Source organism: Canis aureus, chromosome 20 (genome assembly GCF_053574225.1).
Source record: "Canis aureus isolate CA01 chromosome 20, VMU_Caureus_v.1.0, whole genome shotgun sequence".
NCBI classification, from domain to species: Eukaryota; Metazoa; Chordata; class Mammalia; order Carnivora; family Canidae; genus Canis; species Canis aureus.
In genome coordinates this window covers 6,502,216-6,517,435 of record NC_135630.1, presented here as the reverse complement: position 1 = coordinate 6,517,435, position 15,220 = coordinate 6,502,216, and the positions used below count along the sequence as shown (strand labels likewise).

General features: G+C 37.0%; 1 protein-coding gene across 1 annotated transcript in view; it reads right to left on the bottom strand.

Moving 5' to 3' along the window:
• Positions 1–15,220, bottom strand: part of INPP4B (inositol polyphosphate-4-phosphatase type II B) — a 711,205-nt gene that overhangs the window by 412,371 nt on the left and 283,614 nt on the right. The gene's annotated exons all lie outside the window — the stretch shown is intronic.

Below are 15,220 nucleotides of genomic sequence, written 5' to 3'. Positions count from 1 at the left end.
TACAGGGGAGTCCCTCACAACAAAGAATACTTTAATGTAAATGTAAATGATACGTAGGTGAGGAATCCTGCAGTAAACAATCAGGATCCTAAGAGGACTCTTCTCTAGGTCTCAGCCTGACCAAAGAAATTAGGCTGTGCCAACAACCTGCATCAGATTGTTAGGCTATGGTTCCCAAAAATAGCAAAAGCAGGCAACTAAGTTAAGTAATGACTATAAACAGCTCTTGGGCTGCTCAGCTGGGTAAGCTACTGACTCTTGATTTGGGCATAAGCTATGGTCTCAGGGTTCTGAGGTTGAGTCCCTTGCTGGTTGGTCTCTGTGCTCAGCACTCTCGCTCTCCCTCTGCCCCTTGCTCTCTGTCAAATAAGTAAACAAATAATATCTTTTAAAAATAGCTCTTGAAGATAATATCATTGAGAAACACGAGCAGAACCAATAAAATTAGAAGAATATTGAACTATTAAGCTAGTACCAAAATGAGTCTGCATTTTGCATCGGTGTAGAACACGGTCTACCTGTTGACGGTGCCCAGGGTCTATCCTAAATGTGGCGATGTGAACCAGGTAGTCACCTCTCAGGCTCAGCTCTCTCACGGCTGTCGAAGAAGACTCAGGACCCCTCCCTCATGGGACAGTTGTAAAAGATGCAGCAATATGATGGCCGTTCCCTGCTTAGCATGGCGTCTGACTTAAAGTAAGCTCTCAGTGTGATAATGATTTTGAAATTGCAATAAAGAAGGAAAATAGGGATCCCAGAATTGACTACTTAATAAATAAATGAGGAAATAAGTGACATCTAATTAACTCCTAAGTTCATCACTTACTATTTTGAGAACAAGCTAACTCTTGGAACACCATTATTTTTATGAGAGTTTAAGATCCAGATAATCCAATTTGTGGGCTTGCTGAGTCACTCTGGACTCATAATCACATGAAGGTATTTCCCAGTAAGAATCTAATTAGAAGTTTAATTAGTCTACGTAGGCTAATGAACTGCCACTCTGCGTTATCTCCTTTGGAGGTTCATCTCAGCCAGTTTAGGTACGGCGTAATAACTACGATTAATCCAGCACAGGCTGCCACCACCTATCACTGTCTTGCTGACGAAAGACTGGCCTTCAGTTACCCCATCGCCCCTCTGGAGAAATGCTAAGTTTTCAGCTGCTCTCCTAGCTGGCAAGTTACCTCAAACAGGTTACCTGATTCCTTTTTCATTTACTCGAAGAGAAGTTATTGTACCAATAAGAAAGAACAAACATATAGCTCATTCACTTGTGACACATGGACTTCCTTTTATTTGGCAAACACACAATAAAAAAAAAAAATTAAACACCTTCCCTTCTCCCCTTTGCACACAGCTAGAAAACCCATATCAGGGCAAATTGGCTTTAAATGTTTCTATGTAACTTAATTTGGCTTATTTTGTAATGTATCCCATCCTTATCAACTGCACTCAGAGTAAAGACTTTAGATATTTTGCCTTATTTTTATTTGTCTCACATTTAGGCCTTCTATTATTTTTATTTGTCTTATGCCTTCTTGGCCATACGCTAAAGATTATCTGAGTTTCCTCAAGAGCCACATTTTAAATTTAAAAATGCACTAATAAAAAATAAAAAAAATAAAAAAAAATAAAAATGCACTAATACATAAGAAGTAAAAGCATAAAATCCCTTAAGTCTCTACTCAATACTATACTACTAAATCAATATATAAAGAATGTTTTTAAGCCACCAAACTACAGGAAACTGAGTTTAAAAACAGTGGATATCTTCCCTCAAATTTTCTAAACTAATTTATCCTTTAAATAGACTTGTCAGTTCCAAATTGAATATGACTTGGGTTTCTGAGATCTTGGGAAATGAAGAATATCTTGTTTCATTTTCTAGTCTTACATAAAGCAGAGCTGTATTAAAAATTTCAAATTTCTTCCCTCTTTATGAGTTCCAGAGGGTACATTTTGGTTAGTTCAATATACTATTCCTACTTTAACTTTCTCATAAGTTCATCTTTCAATTCCATCCTAAAATTTTTAGCCAAAGGATAAAATCTTCAAAGTGTAGTCCTCTCCAATGTACTTGTGAAAAGGGAAACATTAAGGAATAATCCCAATGAATTACGGATCAGGACATGACGCTAAGAACACAAAAGAAATTATTAGAAACGCAGAAATAACCTTTGTAATAACCTTAACATGGGGACAAATGACCTGTTTGACATACTGTCTAAAAGGGAAAACGTTTTATCACCTAGAAACCATTTATACACATTGCTTGGAAGGACTTCTGTAAATAAGTTAGTACCAGTTGCAGGTCTGGGGCTTATGAGTCAGCTGGTTGGTTTGGAAAACAATAGTATTGTCTAAATAAGAAAATGTTGTTAACAGTATAAATCAGTGGCTCTCAACCTTGGTCGCACATTCAAATTATCTCTGAATTTTTAAACATTTCAGTACCCCAGGCTACCCCCAGACAAGTTAAATCAAAATATCTAGGCTGGGAAGGAGGCGTTGGTCTTTTTTTTTTTTTTAATTTAAATTTTCTTTTTTTTTTAGGCATTGGTCATTTTTAATACCCCTCAGGTGATTCCAATATGCAGCCCAGGTTAAGAACTGATGCTTTAAAGAGATGGTTTAATAACCAGGGCCACTACAGCATAGAGCTAGAAGGAATATGTGGATATATTTTCATGATTAAAAATATAATTAGAGTAGAAGGAAGAATTATCTCTCTACTTCCCAACTAGAACATTTAGAATGAGACTTAAAGCCACTACTGAAGTAGATTTTTGCAGTTTTATGCTTTTCTTATAGGACTCCAGGAAAACATTTAGATCATTCCTATACATGTATATTTAAGTTGATGCGATTTGATTTGACATAGCCATTTATAATGCTCTGAAGTGTGAACATAAATACTCCTATTTCAATGGACTCTGAAAAACACAAGATTCAGTCACTGGGCAGGCAACTTTTCTCCTCAAATATAGAACAAAAATATGAAATATTATTATACAGGAATATAATAATAGAAGAAATAACTTGGCTCTGTATATTAAATCTTGTAAAAAATAGCATGTAATACATATTCACATATTAAAAAGTAGTTGGACCCCTTGCAGCACCACACTAGGCCCTGGAGATACAAGGCGTCTGAAAAGATGTGGCTCCTGCTCTCATTGATGTACGGTCTACCTGGATGACTTGCAAGTCAGGCTAAAGATTCTTTATCCCTCCTACACGGCCACCATAAACCCAAGAGATTGTTAGACATCAGTAGTACACGAACTTCCAAGTGAATTACCCTTTGTCTGTGTAACACATTTTCAGATCATGATTGATATTTTATAATGTTCTTTAGGTCTCTTCTTTTAAAAGACCAAGAAAAGACTATTATAAATATTACTAGGTAAACTTGTGCAGGTTTATGCAAAAAATAATAATATATATGTATAGAGAGAGTAGATGACTCTCACATCTCTAGCTCCCCCAAATTTGTTTCTTTCTCGCTTTCTTACTGTCTCTCATTTTAATCATCATTATGATTATTGTCACAATTATTGTCCCAATTATTCTCTAATATACCTAATTTGAAAATATTTCTGAAAACAAAACTGTAGCTTTAGAAAATATTGTCAATCCATTTACAATTTTTTTCAGTTCTTGGTTAGATTTTCCATATAAGAGTAATTTGTGCTCATCACACTGTTTTGTAAGTACGAGAGAAAATTACTCATAACTCATCATTATAGCAGCCGTATTTAATATTTTGACATCTTTACAGGTTTTTCTCTTTCAAACCTTTACAGTTAAAGTCATATTGAATTTAAAATTCTATATTTTATTCTATTTGTGCAGCTTTTTAATTTTCTTTACATTATATTTTTAAGGATTTAAAATGCCATTAAGAATTCTTTACCAATCTCATTTGAAATGGTATTTGGCTGAAAATTGTTAATATTACCGAGCAAACCTCAAGAACTTCAGAATATTAATTCACTAAGCAAATATTTACACTCTGCCTTATATGTACCAGATGATATTCTACATTCCGAGGACACAGAAACGAACAAAGATTCCTGCCCTGTGGAGTTTATATTTTAGTGAAAACATACAGACTTGTTAATTAAAAGAATAAATAAATAAGCAAGATAATTTGAAGGAGCGATTCTCGTTTTAACAGTCCTGTGATTCCGACACCAGATAGGGAGCTGGTTGGGGGGGAAGGGGGGCTGCTCAGAAAGATACTCATCTCCAAGTAGATAACGTCTGGTCCGAGATTTGAATGATAAGCAGGAATCACCCATGTGAAACTCAAACATATCCAGCTACAAGCGGAGTGGAATAATGCTACCTTCCAGGAAATTCTGAGTTACCTGGAACAGATTTTCATAAAGGTACAGGCAAAAAGTGAGCACGCCTTGAAGATGCCCCCTCCTTGCCAGTCCTCATGTGGTTTCTGTTGAGTCAGATCGCATCCTTTCCTCAGAAGCCACTTAGAGACCAATTACTTTTTTTACATCACACCAATCACAAGAAAACTGATATAATCAAATTCCTCTCCAAATTTCTAAGCAAAGAACATATGATAGAATTAAACTTTGTGCTTTTCTTTATTTTTAACATGGATTTCCCATGATTATTGGCATTCCAAATTTGTGTTGCTATTATTGTTGTCAGTTTTGGAGCTGAAATGTGTCAGCTTGTGCAAGTGGCTTAGTATTACAGTTAAGAGCATAGACTAGGGGCAGATTCTAACAGTTAAGACTTTACCTAAGGTACTTAGGCCAGCCACAATGTCCTTATCCCAATAGTAATAATAATGTGAATTTTAAAATAAATAATATTTTTAAAAAATAAAGTAATAATGTAAATTTTAATTTATATTTTAAAATAATGTGAATTTTAAAAGAGATGGTGCACAGAACTCAACTTAGAGCCTGACAAAACAAGTCTTCAGAGAGGGAGGAAAAGAGGAGAGAGATTGAAAAAGATTGGGAGAGCAGGGGAGAGAGCATACGCGCACACATACACGTACGCCTTGAGATTATTTTAAATATTGTGTGCATAAATAGCTTAGTAGTAGCGAAAACAAGGCTTAATTTAGTTTGCCTTCAATCGCCTCCTGAAAATTCATTGCTTAGGAGACTGCGCTGCGTATGTTCTGCTGACTAAGGAGGACAATCCATCAATTCTTACTTGGATGGATTATATACCGTGGGATTTGGGGAAGTTAAAATCCCAAACTCGGCTAACTCTTGGTCACAGATGTGATGTCAGGTTTCAAGCAATCACAGTGGGGCATGTAAAAGAAATGCTCTGTGTCTTCTTAATTCTCCTCATTTTTTTCCTTCTGTTCTCAAAGTCCTCACTAGGTGAGAATTCCCTCTACTTGAACATGAATATTTTCAGGGAGGACTGTCTGAGGCCCAACGCTCCATGTGCAGAACAGGACTCCAAAAGGCGGAGGCCTGCTCCCAAGAAAGGGAAGGGACTAAGAACAAAACTGACAAGTAGCTTTCACACTGTCCTCCTCAGAAACCCAGCACCCATCAATAGGAATTACCTCTGGGTGGGGAAAAGTGGGGGCTTGAATCATGTGGGCTAGAATCAGAATGCTCCATTGTCCTGTGATACACGCGTCTACAAGCACGTGACAACCAAAGGGTTCAATGGCTGAACAAAAGCTTGAAAACCATTGAGCCAGTAAATGTGAAGACCCTTTGTAAACTCTAGTGGGATTTACAAGTGCTAGTTGCTAATATTATTACTGCTGTTTCTTGGTTCCTATGAAAATGTAAATGCTTTTTTTTTATTGTGAAATTGTTTAATTAGATAATAAATCTCAAGAAAAGGCACTGTTCCAAGTCAAAGATTTATTTTTATCTCTACCATTCTGTGCAATAAGCACTTTTGAAATGCTTCCTAAAGGGATTCATTTAGTGGAGGAAGCTAGAGCATTTGACTAAATTTTTCCATCACATATTTAATTCACATGGTATCAACCCAGTTAGTCATCTTCTGGAGTAAAGAAACTCACCACACTTCCTGGTTGTTATGAGAATATTCAGGGAAATGTTTCCTGCCTACTTCAGTTAGAAGTGGGGCCGTTAAGGATTTCCATTTAATTACTGCAACCTACATATTTAATCTTAGGTTATAGCCAAACACTAAAGAATACTGGAAAACCCAAGGAATCCAAGTTACCCCAATATACATTATTTGTCCTTAAAAGGAGCAATACAACTATGTGATGCTGTGTGGGACTTAAATCAATAATAATAGCAAAGTCATATAATGCTAACTGTATGCTAGGCACTGGTCTGTGTGCTTATATATTCACATTCATTTATTCCTCACAACCACCTATGGGCTTGGCACCATGATTATCTCTTTAATTACGAAGCCTAGAGAGAGCAAGTCATCTGCCAGAGGTCAGTGTTGGAGCTAGGACGCAAACTCAGGCAATCACATTCTAGAGGTGACCACATAATGTTTTAATTTCTAGTTTCAGTGAGGTCAGGAATAAGAGCATGTATTTTTATTTGAATTCTGCTAATTAAAAGTATGCCTTCTGCTTGATATCTTCCCTTTGCCCTTCCAAATCCACACTCCACAGTTTTCTGTCTTCCTCTGTGCTCCAGAACCTGACCTATACGAACTGCACGGATGGGCTTCCAGCTGGGTTTAGTACTAGAGGTTAGAGGTCGGCAGGAGAGGGAGGACAGCATATTTATTTTCCTGGCTCCTCCCAGTCAGGTCACTACTGGTCAGCTGCATCCCTCTGTTGAAACCACAGCACTTCAAATGACTCACTTCACTCTGGATTCTGCTACTTTTCCTGTCCCCTGCCCCTAAAAAACCTAAAGATAACAATAGTTCTCTGCTATTACACAGTTGCGAGGGCCCTGAACCATATTTGTTATTTTCCCTAAATCTTGACCACATCTTTGTAAATAGGCTTGTTGCTAAACTTTCCTCAAATCAGGAATCTGATTCATCAGAGATTCATCTTTTCACCTAGTTTACATGACCAGACCAAAAAAAAAAATTAATGCAGCATAAGCCTCACTATCCCCTCTTTCCACCTTCTGCACAACAGACCCAGCAAATAAATTCTAGAATTTTCAAAGAGAGCTCCATTACTCCTACTCCAAGTCTATATGAAAATTATTTTTCAATTTTTTGGATTTTTATAAGAGGCCAGGAATTGAGGTCTACAAATAGAAAACATTTTTTTTTTCAATTCTGATAATAGTCAATGGGTCTACTAAAGTATCCTGAGTGTCAAGCAGCAATGCAGTAGCAGATCTATCCATGATGGGTGTTGATCTCTTTGAGGTGAATGACCTTACTTGAAGCCTTGACTCCGGTGTCATAAATCAGACACTTAGCCTAATTAAGTATAAAAATATCTGATGTTTTGCAGCTGATAATACTTGACGTTGAGAGTTCCTGGAACCAGGTAGTAAAATATATCCAGGAAATGTGATCCCATGATGCAGAAAGATACCAGGTGCATCCTTGTTTCCCCTTCAATCTAATTAGCCATTCATCAGAAACAATGTGTGTTTGTGAACATGTCTTGGTCTCAAAGACAGTGAGCATCTGAACTGACCTTAACATCTCTTATTCAAAATATCTCAAGTTGATCTTGACATTTACTTTAACAGCTCACCCTGTGCCGAGAATGGAAATTATTTCCATTGAAAGGGATGTAAGAACAACATCTTGAGCCATAATTCCAAAACTATGGTTATCCTCCCACTGTTCTTCCTTCATCTGCCTTTATAGTGCTCATAACTCTTCACTGTTCCACTCCTGGTTTTCATGCTAAAAGTCAGGCTGTACAGCTATGATTCAGCTGCCTGCCTAGAATGATGCATTTCCTTTTACTATGCCTTGATGTTTGCAAAGTTAAATGTGTGTGGAGGTGAATTACACACTGTCTTTGCTTACAAACCTCATAGTTTCATCATCAAAATGTGTCACAAAAGTCTTAAAACCTATGAGCATATACATCTACCAGTGGAATAGATGCAAAAAATTGACATCTCTCTGAATTACAGTTTCATAGAACAATGGCTGGAGGTGGATGCTTAATATTGACCCATTTCAGCAATAAGTAGACCGAGAATCTCTTGAGGTACCTCTGGACTGGCCAGAAGCAATGACCATGACCAAAGGTTAAAAGATAAGAACCCTGGATCTTACTTTTCTAATTCTAGCTCTACACCTTCTTGATGTATGACACTAGAGCTGCCCCACCATAAAATGACAACTTTCTGTGTGACCTAGATTTCAAAATTATTGACATGAATGAATGTGATCCATATATACAGACAGCAATACCATATATCTTGTGTTACTTCACCTTGTAGAAATCAGTAGAAATTATTGTGAGTTATTGAGATCTTCATTGTCCTGAAACAAAGTCAAGGTATAGTGTTTAATTCATATTATGCTGCTATTTCTTTTCCTCCTTACCTATAGAAGCCAGCTTCTAAGGTGGTCTCCTCCAAGAACCATCATTTCCTGATATTCACACACATACATAGTTGTCCCCCACATTGGATACCTGGATATCCAATAAGATATTACAGAAACAATAGTATGCGATTTCTAAGCTTAGTTCATCGAGCCATTTGGCCTCTGCCTTGTTCTTGTATCACTCACTCGGAGGGAAACCAGCTGCAGTGTAAAGAGGGCACTCAAAGGGCTAGCCCCATGATAAGGAACTGAGGCCTCCTACCAAAAGTCAGCCACACCTGCCAGTCATGGATTAAGCCATCTTGAAAGCAGATCTTCACACCCCAATCAAGCCTTCAGATGAATGCAACCCCAAGTGACACCTTGACTGTTTCCTCATGAAAGATCTCAAGCCAGAAACACTCAGCTAAGCTACTCCTAAATTTTGAGATAATAAGTGCTTGCTGGTATAAGTCACAAAGATGACTTGTGTGTGTGCGTCGGGGGGGGGGGGTAATTTGCTATGTAGCAATAGATAACTAAAATATTCATTCTGATGTTCTTTTATACAAGATTTACCTTTCCTTCAAACCTGATACTACACACCTATTTTTCAAGCAAGACCAACATATAGGGCAGCCTGGGTGGCTCAGAGGTTTAAGCGCCGCCTGCCTTTGGCCCAGGGCGTGATCCTGGGGTCCTGGGATTGAGTCCCATGTCAGGCTCCTTGCATGGAGCCTGCTTCTCCCTCTGCCTGTGTCTCTGCCTCTCTCTCTCTCTCTCTCTCTCTCTCATGAATAAATAAATAAAATCTTAAAAAAAAAGACCAACATATAGATATGGCAAAACAGCTAGGAGTAACCGGAAGGGATGAACACTTTGATAATGACACAATTTTAGATAATTAATACTCAAAGACATACATGTCCATAGTTGCACCTATAAAAACAATGAAGGTCCATCTGAAAAATGTCCTCATCTGAGAAATTGCTTACAAAAATAAATGTTACATGCTTATCTTCATAATGTATATATAGCTCTAATTTACGGGGATCCATGGGTGGCTCAGTGGTTTAAGTGCCTGCCTTTGGCCCAGGGCGTGATCCTGGGGTCTCAGGATTGAGTCGCATGTCAGGCTCCCTGCAGGGAGCCTGCTTCTCCCTCGTCCTGTGTCTCTGCCTCTCTCTCTCTCTATGTCTATCATAAATAAATAAATAAATCTTTTAAAAAAATTAAAAAATTAAGAAAAAACTCTAATTTACTTGTAACACAGTAGATTATTCCACTGTCTTATAATAGCCTAAGTGGACTACTGGTGATACCATTGTATTATGCAGTAGTGAGTAGTGAGTTAATGTCCTGTCATTAAGTCCTGTTAACTGCCAGAATTGAGTCATAGATTTTCCACTGATAGTGAAACAAGTGAGTTAGATGGTTAGGAAGAACATCTGGCTGAAATACCGCAAAGGTCTAACAGTGCATTTAAACCAAATAGGGCTTTCTTTACTGACAGAAAATTTCAAACAATTATTAATTGTGACTTTACCCTGAGAAGAGTATCTGAAGTACTAACATTATGGGAAGCACCCAGAGCAGATAATGTATCATTCACATACATCACATCACATCACACATTCACTGTGTATCATCACATACACAGATCATGTATCATTCTTTTCCACCTGCCTTTTACTCTATATAAAATCAATTTATCATTAACATTTCAGTTCAATATTAAAAGGTAATAAAACTAGAGAAGATACACATTTACTGTTTACATCACTATCTTTCCAAGACTAAAACAACAAAAACAGATGAAGAATCACATCTCTGAAAACTAGGTACCTGTAGAATTTTTTGTGAAACCACTTAAAAACCATTTCCAGCATTAGATTCCAACATAAGTCTGAAAACAAAGATTACTTTCTTAGTATTTTTTTAAAAGATTTTATTTATTTATTCATGAGACACAGAGATTGAGGCAGAGACACAGGCAGAGGGAGAAGCAGGCTTGATGCAGGGAGCCCTACGTGGGACTTGATACCAGGACCCCGGGGTCATGCCCTGAGCTAAACGCAGATGCTCAACTGCTGAGCCACCCAGGCGTCCCGTACTTTCTTCGTATTGATGTGAATTTCTCTTAGGACAATCAGAATTCCTGATTAACCTGAATAATATTAAAGGTATTGAATTATACTTCACATGAGATTTTATCATATACAAATTTAGTTTCTGTAAAGGGCAGAAACATTCTCTTACGTAAGTCCTAAAACAATTTTTAAAGAGCTGTAGGAATTATAAGAAAATGAAAAATTCAGAAAGAATGAGATTCAAGTGTTTTATCTTTAAGCAAATAGCATCAGAATTTCACCAAATATAAAATGGTATAAGTGGTAGTGGTTCTGAAATGAGAATCAAGAGTGCTTTTCTGAAACACTCAAATGGACAAGGGTTAACTATTAACTCCTAGTACTAGATCTTACATATCTACTTCAAAATTTTGATATTTTCATTTAACGTCCGTATTTAATATATTTGTAAATTGCCACAAAGGTAGAAATAAGGGAAATTCCTTTCTGATATTGTTTGGCTAACGGTGCGTTAGGTGTGGGCAATGAAAAATAGAGCGTAAGTCAACAAATTTTTGCTTAATTTTATTTATTGTTGTGTCAAAACTATACTGTTGTGAACCAAGGATATATACCTAGTATTTACAAATATTCATATAAATTAATTCTTTAATAAAATTGCGGATAGATTTATGCTCAATATAACTTTAAAGGGTTGAGTTCTTTTACTCTGAGAATCATTCATGATTTAATTCTGGGAAATCTTATACATTGGATTGCATATATTTCCTATGTACTATGAAACTATCATTTCCTTTTAGATATTTCACAATACCTGTTGAATAAAGTGAATGAATAAATGAAGAAAAAATGTTTCCAGCAAAATTAGTTTTGGAAATGTTTTGTCATCAATATGCTCCATTTGTTTGAAAAAATACTGTTAACCTTATTTTTGTCTCTTCATTTCTAAAATTTTCATGATCAAAAAAGGAAACATTTTAACAAAGTCTTCCTTGGTGAAAGACATTTTGAACATTCTGGCTTAGTCAAAATACAACCATTTTCTTTGCTGCAAAAATTTTCAATCATTAGTATGTTAATGGGCACTGTGAATTGCTAGTAGGGTAATGTCTTATGAAATAATTCCCAAACTTATTTGACCATAGAAGCCTTTTTTTTTTTTTTAAATAAAACATCTATTAACATCTCAAGGATCTTTTGGGAAATGCTGTTATACATCATAGCACTTAACTTTCTTTAATCGTTTCATGTAATTTAACTTGATTTCTCTGGTTATATATTCTCCATCTCCTTGGATGAGGACCTGTCTTACTCCTTTTAGCTCTACATGTAATGAACATATATGTAATAAATACTTTGACAGCTTGTTTGATTTTTCTGAGAAATTGTTGTGCAAACCATTATACTCATCGTATAGGTTTTGGAAAGAAAGAAAGTAGTGAAGGCAATCCTTGTAAACAATTTTATATGGACATAAAAAGCAAGACTCAAGAACACAAAGTATTTGCCACATTGGGATGCCTGAGTGGCTCCGTGGTTGAGCGTCTGCCTTTGGCTCAGGTCTTGACCCCGGGGTCCTGGGATCAAGTCCCACCGTGGGCTCCCCGCAGGGAAACCCTTTACCTGTGTCTCTGCCTCTCTCTGTGTCTCTCGTGAATAAGTAAATAAAATCTTTAAAAAAAGTATTTGCCACATTAATTTAACAAGTATTAGCACTTTGCCATATTTGGTTCAGATTTTTTAATCTAAATGATAAGCAAAAGATTACATATACAATTAAGGCCAATCTTCATCCCTTTTTCCTTCCCCTTTCCCAAAGGTAACCATCATCCCGAAATTGGTATATGTTCTTGTTTGTATATTTACTTTAACTCATATGTTTGGATTCACAAATAACATATAGGATTTGTGTGTTTTAAGTTTATAAAAATAGTATCACTTTGGTACACATTGTGATTTACTAATTATATTCTACATTACATTCATGAGATGGATCCATGATAACGCATATGGATTTTGTTTAACGGTTTTAACTGAAGGATTATATAAATAGAATATAAAAATTAATTATCCAATGACCTATTAGGAATATGTGCCTTGTTCTCGATGTATTCCTATTATAAGGACGTGGTGGTAAACATCCTGGCACATACACCTTTGTGTGTTTGTTGAAGAGATGTTTTGGAGTATTTACCTAGAAGTAGAATGAGTTAAGTCATAGGTACCTACATCATCAACTTTAGTAGGTATTTCAAACTTCTTTCCAAAGCACTTGAAATAAGTCACATGCTAAACAGCATACCTCAGGAATTCCCAGGGGCTCACATCTCTGCAAATGCTCAGACGTACTAATCTCATGTGTGTGGACTTATATTGTGCTGATATACAACATTAATTTCCCTTATTATTTCTGAATTCTAAACATATTTTTATAAACATATCGGCCATCTGGTTTTCCTCTTTTGTGAATCATGAAGATTTGACAGTTAATTATATATTTTCTTAACTAATCCTTCACCGTTCAAATTCACTGCAAATAACTTCCCTGGTTTTTGGTTTAACTTTCATTTTTTTAACTTTTTTTTTTTATTTGGACAGGTGTTTGTGTTTACACTTGTGTGACATTTTACTTTAGCCTCTTACATCTTATTTTAAAATTTTCAGTTTTATCTTTTACATTGCGGATTTTATTCCACCTGCTACTTACTTGTGTGTTGTGTCATACAAGCATTTAATTATCCAAGTGACATTTCTTGATTAATCTATCCCTTCTGGACTGATTGCTAATGCCACCTCATCACATCCTAGGCCTTTGTAATACAAAGGAGATCATTAGCAGTTGAGAGAAGGGAGAAGGCTCACTATTGCACCACATGAGGGACTGCATCAGAAAGGGAGACAGAACGTAAAGACTGCTAACTCTGGGAAACGAACTAGGGGTGGTAGAAGGGGAGGAGGGCGGGGGGTGGGAGTGAATGGGTGACGGGCACTGGGTGTTATTCTGTATGTTAGTAAATTGAACACCAATAAAAAAATAAAAAATAAAAAAAATAAAAACATTTTATAAAAAAAAAAAAAAAAAAAAGAAAGAGGTAGACTGGGGGCAGGGCCTGAATACTAGATGGGCATAAAGACATGGGTTTTGGTGAGAGACTCCTAACTCTGGGAAACGAACTAGGGGTGGTGGAAGGGGAGGCAGGCGGGGGTGGGGGTGACTGGGTGACGGGCACTGAGGGGGGCACTTGATGGGATGAACACTGGGTGTTATTCTATATGTTGGCAAGTTGAACACCAATAAAAAATAAATTTATAAAATAAAAGGAAATAATGGTCAACAAAACAAAACAAAACAAAACCTTCATTCATATCCTTTCTGTGATACTCACTGCTAGTGAATTAATCTTGCTGCAAATGAACTTCTTCCCTTGTAAGCGGAGATAATACAGATGATCTAGTAGCATTATGTAGTGAGATAATACGCGTAAGAGTGATTATTGTCTTGCATATAGTAGGTGTTCAAAGTAGTCAGAGTAGTGATTGTAGTTTCTCTTGTTGCTGGGAGTAGTGATAGGAAGAGTGATCGTACCTGGTCGGTCAGAAAGCTAACACGAGTCTGAAGGACATGCCTAGGGAAGCAAAGACAGAACCGGGGAATTGTCTGAGTGTGAGCTCAGCATTGGAGATAACTCTCAGCTGCGGTTTGGAGGACGAGATGTAAGAGGAATTGGAGATACTAGTGTAGGACGGAGGTGCTCCAAGGAACAACACCACCAGTTCCTGAGGTCCTGTTAGAAATGCACACTCAAGACCCCAGACTTGCTGATTCAGATACTTGGATCAACATGTGGCCCCATAATCACAACTGGTTTTAACAACGTCTACTGGCCTGCACGGGACTCTGATGATATTCAAGTTTGAGACCCACTAGTTTGGAACACGATGAGTAAGTAAGGTGATGCTGAGAAACCAGGTGAACCCAGCGTATGAAGAAATGTCAGAGGTGAAGATGTAGATTCCTCACTTAAAGGGTGAGATCTCCTTTCGGATGCCTTTCCTTGCTTCTAGTTATTGGTTTCACTGTACTGAATGGCTTCTCAATCTCAAAATCATTTCCCGGGCTTCAAGTCCCCCTCGCTGTCCACCTACTGGGCAAATCAATGCCAAGTGTGCAACCCTTAATCGCTCTCTGTCCTTCCTACAACTCCTCACCTGCATCGTTCTCCTGTTTTCAGCATGGAGGCTCTTGAGGGAGGGGAATTTGTCTGGGACAATTTCATCGAACATTAAATACCATGCACACTGACAGAGCTTCATAAATAATAAATGAGAACAGTAATAGCCTAGAACCCAGCTTTTTAATAGCAGGAATCCCTGGCCATTAAACATAAAACAGTTATATATATAGTTATATGTATATGTGTATATATAACTATATACAGTGACCCTTCTCTGACCCCTGAAAGATAGAAGAACATGCTGTTTCTATACCATTTAAGAACACTTTTATTTTTAAAACTAATTTCATCTTGAAATCAATAGGTGTAAGTGTGAAAAAGAAATGAGCAAGTAGCCAGCCACAGAAAATATTTACTTATTTTCAGATTTTTTTCCATTGTGTTTTTAGGGACTTGTATCTACTCTTTGGTATAAATCAAGGTGGA